The sequence below is a fragment of the Callithrix jacchus genome, chromosome 14 (genome assembly GCF_049354715.1).
Source record: "Callithrix jacchus isolate 240 chromosome 14, calJac240_pri, whole genome shotgun sequence".
NCBI classification, from domain to species: Eukaryota; Metazoa; Chordata; class Mammalia; order Primates; family Cebidae; genus Callithrix; species Callithrix jacchus.
In genome coordinates, this window is record NC_133515.1 from 47,787,958 (window position 1) to 47,795,870 (window position 7,913).

Sequence of the window (7,913 nt, forward strand, 5' to 3'; positions counted from 1 at the left end):
ATGAACCCATCTGGACCTGGGCTTTTCTTGTGTGGTAGGCTCTTAATTGCTGCCTCAACTTCTGACCTTGTTATTGGTCTATTCATAGTCTCGGCTTCCTCCTGGTTTAGGCTTGGGAGGACACAGGAGTCCAGGAATTTATCCATTTCTTCCAGGTTTACTAGTTTATGTGCATAGAGTTGTTTGTAATATTCTCTGATGATGGTTTGAATTTCTGTGGAATCTGTGGTGATTTCCCCTTTATCATTTTTTATTGCATCTATTTGGTTGTTCTCTCTTTTATTTTTAATCAATCTGGCTAGTGGTCTGTCTATTTTGTTGATCTTTTCAAAAAACCAGCTCTTGAATTTATTGATTTTTTGAAGGGTTTTTCATGTCTCTATCTCCTTCAGTTCAGCTCTGATCTTAGTTATTTCTTGTCTTCTGCTGGGTTTTGAGTTATTTTGATCTTGCTCCTCTAGCTCTTTCAATTTTGATGATAGGGTGTCAATTTTTGATCTCTCCATTCTCCTCATATGGGCACTTATTGCTAAATATTTTCCTCTAGAGACTGCTTTAAATGTGTCCCAGAGATTCTGGCATGTTGTGTCTTCATTCTCATTGGTTTTGAAGAACGTCTTTATTTCTGCCTTCATTTCATTTTTTATTCAGTCAAGATTCAAGAGCCAGTTGTTCAGTTTCCATGAAGCTGTGCAGTTCTTGGTTGATTTCTGAATTCTGAGTTCTAACTTGATTGCACTATGGTCTGAGAGACTGTTTGTTATGATTTCAGTTTTGCATTTGCTGAGCAGTGCTTTACTTCCAATTATGTGGTCAATTTTAGAGTAGGTTGATGTGGTGCTGAGAAGAATGTATATTCCGTGGATTTGGGGTGGAGAGTTCTGTAAATGTCTATCAGGTTTGCTTGCCCCAGGTCTGAGTTCAAGCCCTGGATATCCTTGTTGATTTTCTGTCTGGTTGATATGTCTAATATTGACAGTGGATTGTTAAAGTCTCCCACTATTATTGTGTGGGAGTCTAAGTCTCTTTGTAAGTCATTAAGAACTTGTCTTATGTATCTGGGTGCTCCTGTATTCGGTCCATATATGTTTAGGATCGTTAGCTCTTTTTGTTGTATCGATCCTTTAACTATTATGTAATGGCCTTCTTTGTCTCTTTTGATCTTTATTGCTTTAAAGTCTATTTTATCCGAGATGAGGATTGCAACTCCTGCTTTCTTTTGCTCTACATTTGCTTGGTAAATCTTCCTCCATCCCTTTATTTTGAGCCTTTGTGTATCCTTGCACGTGAGATGGGCTTCCTGGATACAGCACACTGATGGGTTTTGGATTTTTATCCAATTTGCCAGTCTGTGTCTTTTGATTGGTGCATTTAGTCCATTTACATTTAGAATTAATATTGTTATATGTGAATGTGATACTGCCATTTTGATTCTAGCTGGCTGTTTTGCCAATTAGTTGTTGTAGATTCTTCATTATGTTGATGCTCTTTAGCATTTAGTGTGATTTTGGAATGGCTGGTACTGGTTGTTCCTTTCCATGTGTAGTGCCTCTTTCAGGAGCTCTTGTAAAGCAGGGCTGGTGGTGACAGAATCTCTGAGTACTTGCTTGTTTGCAAAGGATTTTATTTTTCCTTCACTTCTGAAGCTCAGTTTGGCTGGATATGAAATTCTGGGTTGAAAGTTCTTTTCTTTAAGGATGTTGAATATTGGCCCCCACTCTCTTCTGGCTTGTAGAGTTTCTGTCGAGAGATCTGCTGTGAGTCTGATGGGCTTCCATTTGTGGGTGACCCGAACTTCCTCTCTGGCTGCCCTTAGTATTTTCTCCTTTATTTCAACCTTGTTGAATCTGATGATAATGTGCCTTGGGGTTGCTCTTCTTGTGGAATATCTTTGTGGTGTTCTCTGTATTTCCTGCATTTGAGTGTTGGCCTGTCTTGCTAGGTGGGGGAAATTTTCCTGGATAATGTCCTGAAGAGTATTTTCCAGTTTGGATTCATTCTCTTCGTCACATTCTGGTACACCTGTCAAACGTAGGTTAGGTCTCTTCACATAGTCCCACATTTCTTGGAGACTTTGTTCATTTCTTTTTGCGCTTTTTTCTCTGATCTTGGTTTCTCGTTTTATTTCATTGAGTTGATCTTCGACTTCTGATATTTTTTCTTCTGCTTGGTCAGTTTGGCTGTTGAAACTTGTGCATGCCTCGCGAAGTTCTCGTATTGTGTTTTTTTTTATTTTATTTTATTTTATTTTATTTTTTTAATTTTTTTAATTTTTTATTGGATTATAGGTTTTGGGGTACATGAGCAGAGCATGCAAGACAGTTGCGTAGGTACACACATGGCAGTGTGCTTTGCTTTTCTTCTCCCCTTCACCCACATTTGGCATTTCTCCACAGGCTATCCCTCCCCACCTCCCCCTCCCACTGGCCCTCCCCTTTTCCCCCCAATAGACCCCAGTGTTTAGTACTCCCCTTTCTGTGTCCATGTGTTCTCATTTTTCATCACCACCTATAAGTGAGAATATGCGGTGTTTCATTTTCTGTTCTTGTGTCAGTTTGATGAGGATGATGTTTTCCAGATTCATCCATGTCCCTACAAACGACACGAACTCATCATTTCTGATTGCTGCATAATATTCCATGGTGTATATGTGCCACATTTTTCCAATCCAGTCTATTATCAATGGGCATTTGGGTTGATTCCAGGTCTTTGCTATTGTAAACAGTGCTGCTATGAATATTCGTGTACATGTGTCCTTATAGTAGAACGATTTATAGTCTTTTGGATATATACCCAGTAATGGGATTGCTGGGTCAAATGGAATTTCTATTTCTAAGGCCTTGAGGAATCGCCACACTGTCTTCCACAATGGTTGAACTAATTTACACTCCCACCAACAGTGTAAAAGTGTTCCTTTTTCTCCACATCCTCTCCAGCATCTGTTGTCTCCAGATTTTTTAATGATCGCCATTCTAACTGGCGTGAGATGGTATCTCAATGTGGTTTTGATTTGCATCTCTCTGATGACCAGTGATGATGAGCATTTTTTCATATGATTGTTGGCCTCATATATGTCTTCTTTCGTAAAGTATCTGTTCATATCCTTTGCCCACTTTTGAATGGGCTTGTTTGTTTTTTTCCTGTAAATCTGCTTGAGTTGTTTGTAAATTCTGGATATCAGCCCTTTGTCAGATGGGTAGACTGCGAAAATTTTTTCCCATTCTGTTGGTTGCCGATCCACTCTAGTGACTGTTTCTTTTGCCGTGCAGAAGCTGTGGAGTTTCATTAGGTCCCATTTGTCTATTTTGGCTTTTGTTGCCAATGCTCTTGGTGTTTTGTTCATGAAGTCCTTGCCTACTCCTATGTCCTGGATAGTTTTGCCTAGATTTCCTTCTAGGGTTTTTATGGTGCCAGGTCTTATGTTTAAGTCTTTAATCCATCTGGAGTTAATTTTAGTGTAAGGTGTCAGGAAGGGGTCCAGTTTCTGCTTTCTGCACATGGCTAGCCAGTTTTCCCAACACCATTTGTTAAACATGGAATCCTTGCCCCATTGCTTGTTTTTGTCAGGTTTATCAAAGATTGTATAGTTGTATGTATGTTGTGTTGCCTCCGGTGCCTCTGTTTTGTTCCATTGGTCTATATCTCTGTTTTGGTACCAGTACCATGCTGTTTTGATTACTGTAGCCTTGTAGTATAGTTTGAAATCCGGTAGTGTGATGCCCCCCGCTGTGTTCTTTTTGCTTAGAATTGACTTGGCTATGCGGGCTCTCTTTTGGTTCCATATGAAGTTCATGGTGTTTTTTTCCAGTTCTGTGAAGAAAGTCAATGGTAGCTTGATGGGGATAGCGTTGATTCTGTAAATTACTTTGGGCAGTATAGCCATTTTCACGATATTAATTCTTCCTAACCATGAACATGGAATGTTTCTCCATCTGTTTGTGTCCTCTCTGATTTCGTTGAGCAGTGGTTTGTAGTTCTCCTTGAAGAGGTCCCTTACGTTCCTTGTGAGTTGTATTCCAAGGTATTTTATTCTTTTTGTAGCAATTGCGAATGGCAGTTCACTCTTGATTTGGCTTTCTTTAAGTCTGTCGTTGGTGTAGACGAATGCTTGTGATTTTTGCACATTGATTTTATATCCTGAGACTTTGCTGAAGTTGTTTATCAGTTTCAGGAGTTTTTGGGCTGAGGCGATGGGGTCTTCTAGGTATACTATCATGTCGTCTGCAAATAGAGACAATTTGGCTTCCACCTTTCCTATTTGAATACCTTTTATTTCTTTTTCTTGCCTGATTGCTCTGGCTAGAACTTCCAGTACTATATTGAATAGGAGTGGTGAGAGAGGGCATCCTTGTCTAGTACCAGATTTCAAAGGGAATGCTTCCAGTTTTTGCCCATTCAGTATGATATTGGCTGTTTGTTTGTCATAAATAGCTTTTATTACTTTGAGATACGCTCCATCGATACCGAGTTTATTGAGGGTTTTTAGCATAAAGGGCTGTTGAATTTTGTCAAATGCCTTCTCTGCGTCAATTGAGATAATCATGTGGTTTTTGTTTTTGGTTCTGTTTATGTGGTGAATTACGTTGATAGACTTGCGTATGTTGAACCAGCCTTGCATCCCCGGGATGAATCCTACTTGATCATGATGAATAAGTTTTTTGATTTGCTGTTGCAATCGGCTTGCCAATATTTTATTGAAGATTTTTGCATCTATGTTCATCATGGATATTGGCCTGAAGTTTTCTTTTCTCGTTGGGTCTCTGCCGGGTTTTGGTATCAGGATGATGTTGGTCTCATAAAATGATTTGGGAAGGATTCCCTCTTTTTGGATTGTTTGAAATAGTTTTAGAAGGAATGGTACCAGCTCCTCCTTGTGTGTCTGGTAGAATTCGGCTGTGAACCCGTCTGGACCTGGGCTTTTTTTGTGAGGTAGGCTCTTAATTGCTGCCTCAACTTCAGTCCTTGTTATTGGTCTATTCATAGTTTCAGCTTCCTCCTGGTTTAGACTTGGGAGGACACAGGAGTCCAGGAATTTATCCATTTCTTCCAGGTTTACTAGTTTATGTGCATAGAGTTGTTTGTAATATTCTCTGATGATGGTTTGAATTTCTGTGGAATCTGTGGTGATTTCCCCTTTATCATTTTTTATTGCATCTATTTGGTTGTTCTCTCTTTTATTTTTAATCAATCTGGCTAGTGGTCTGTCTATTTTGTTGATCTTTTCAAAAAACCAGCTCTTGGATTTATTGATTTTTTGAAGGGTTTTTCGTGTCTCAATCTCCTTCAGCTCAGCTCTAATCTTAGTAATTTCTTGTCTTCTGCTGGGATTTGAGTTTTTTTGATCTTGCTCCTCTAGCTCTTTCAATTTTGACGATAGGGTGTCAATTTTGGATCTCTCCATTCTCCTCATATGGGCACTTATTGCTATATACTTTCCTCTAGAGACTGCTTTAAATGTGTCCCAGAGGTTCTGGCACGTTGTGTCTTTGTTCTCATTGGTTTCGAAGAACTTCTTTATTTCTGCCTTCATTTCGTTGTTTACCCAGTCAACATTCAAGAGCCAGTTGTTCAGTTTCCATGAAGCTGTGCGGTTCTGGGTCGGTTTCTGAATTCTGAGTTCTAACTTGATTGCACTATGGTCTGAGAGGCTGTTTGTTATGATTTCAGTTGTTTTGCATTTGTTGAGCAGTGCTTTACTTCCAATTATGTGGTCAATTTTAGAGTAGGTGTGATGTGGTGCTGAGAAGAATGTGTATTCTGTGGATTTGGGGTGGAGAGTTCTGTAAATGTCCACCAGGTTTGCTTGCTCCAGGTCTGAGTTCAAGCCCTGGGTATCCTTGTTGATTTTCTGTCTGGTTGATCTGTCTAGTATTGACAGTGGAGTGTTAAAGTCTCCCACTATTATTGTGAGGGAGTCTAAGTCCTTCTGTAAGTCATTAAGAACTTGCCTTATGTATCTGGGTGCTCCTGCGTTGGGTCCATATATGTTTAGGATCGTTAGCTCTTCTTGTTGTATCGATCCTTTTACCATTATGTAATGGCCTTCTTTGTCTCTTTTGATCTTTGTTGCTTTAAAGTCTATTTTATCAGAGATGAGAATTGCAACTCCTGCTTTTTTTTGCTTTCCATTAGCTTGGTAAATCTTCCTCCATCCCTTTATTTTGAGCCTTTGTGTATCCTTGCATGTGAGATGGGTTTCCTGGATACAGCACACTGATGGGTTTTGGATTTTTATCCAATTTGCCAGTCTGTGTCTTTTGATTGGTGCATTTAGTCCATTTACATTTAGGGTTAATATTGTTATGTGTGAATTTGATACTGCCATTTTGATTCTAAGTGGCTGTTTTGCCTGTTAGTTGTTGTAGATTCTTCATTATGTTGAAGCTCTTTAGCATTCAGTGTGATTTTGGAATGGCTGGTACTGATTGATCCTTTCTATGTGTAGTGCCTCTTTTAGGAGCTCTTGTAAAGCAGGCCTGGTGGTGACAAAATCTCTGAGTACTTGCTTGTTCGCAAAGGATTTTATTCTTCCTTCACTTCAGAAGCTCAGTTTGGCTGGATATGAAATTCTGGGTTGAAAGTTCTTTTCTTTAAGGATGTTGAATATTGGCCCCCACTCTCTTCTGGCTTGTAGTGTTTCTGCCGAGAGATCTGCTGTGAGTCTGAATGGCTTCCCTTTGTGGGTGACCCGACCTTTCTCTCTGGCTGCCCTTAGTATTCTCTCCTTCATTTCAACCCTGTTGAATATGACGATTATGTGCCTTGGGGTTGCTCTTCTTGTGGAATATCTTTGTGGTGTTCTCTGTATTTCCTGCAATTGAGTGTTGGCTTGTCTTGCTAGGTGGGGGAAATTTTCCTGGATGATGTCCTGAAGAGTATTTTCCAGCTGGGATTCATTCTCTTCGTCCCCTTCTGGTACACCTATCAAACGTAGGTTAGGTCTTTTCACATAGTCCCACATTTCTTGGAGACTTTGTTCATTCCTTTTTGCGCTTTTTTCTCTGATCTTGGTTTCTCGTTTTATTTCATTGAGTTGGTCTTCGACTTCAGATATTCTTTCTTCTGCTTGGTCAATTCGGCTATTGAAACTTGCGTTTGCTTCGCGAAGTTCTCGTATTGTGTTTTTCAGCTCCTTTAATTCATTCATATTCCTCTCTAAGGTATCCATTCTTGTTATCATTTCCTCGAATCTTTTTTCAAATCTTTTTTCAAGGTTCTTAGTTTCTTTGCATTGATTTAATACATGATCTTTTAGCTCACAAAAGTTTCTCATTATCCATCTTCTGAAGTCTAATTCTGTCATTTTGTCACAGTCATTCTCCGTCCAGCTTTGTTCCCTTGCTGGTGAGGAGTCTTGGTCCTTTCTAGGAGGCGATGTGTTCTGGTTTCGGGTGTTTTCCTCCTTTTTGCGCTGGTTTCTTCCCATCTTTGTGGATTTGTCCGCTGGTCGTCTGCGTAGTTGCTGACTTTTCGTTTGTGTCTCTGAGTGGACACCCAGAATGTTGATGATGAAGTATTTCTGTTGCTTGGTTTTCCTTCTACCAGTCTAGCCCCTTCGCTGTACGACTGTTGAGGTCCGCTCCAGACCCTGCTTGTCTGGGGTGCACCTATAGTAGCCGTGGCACAGCGAGGGATGCTACCAGTTTCTTTTTCTGCTCTCTTTGTCCCAGGATGATGCCTGCCTAATGACAGTCTTTTGGATATAGAGGGGTCAGGGAGCTGCTTGAGGAGACAGTTTGTACTTTATAGGGGTTTAATTGCTGAGCTGTGCACTCTGTTGTTCGTTCAGGGCTGTTAGGCTGCTATGTTTGATTCTGCTGCAACACAGCTCATTAAACAACCCTTTTTTTTTTCTCAAATGCTCTGTGTTGAGGGGTTTGGGCTTTATTTTTGGATGTCCGATCAGGTGTCCT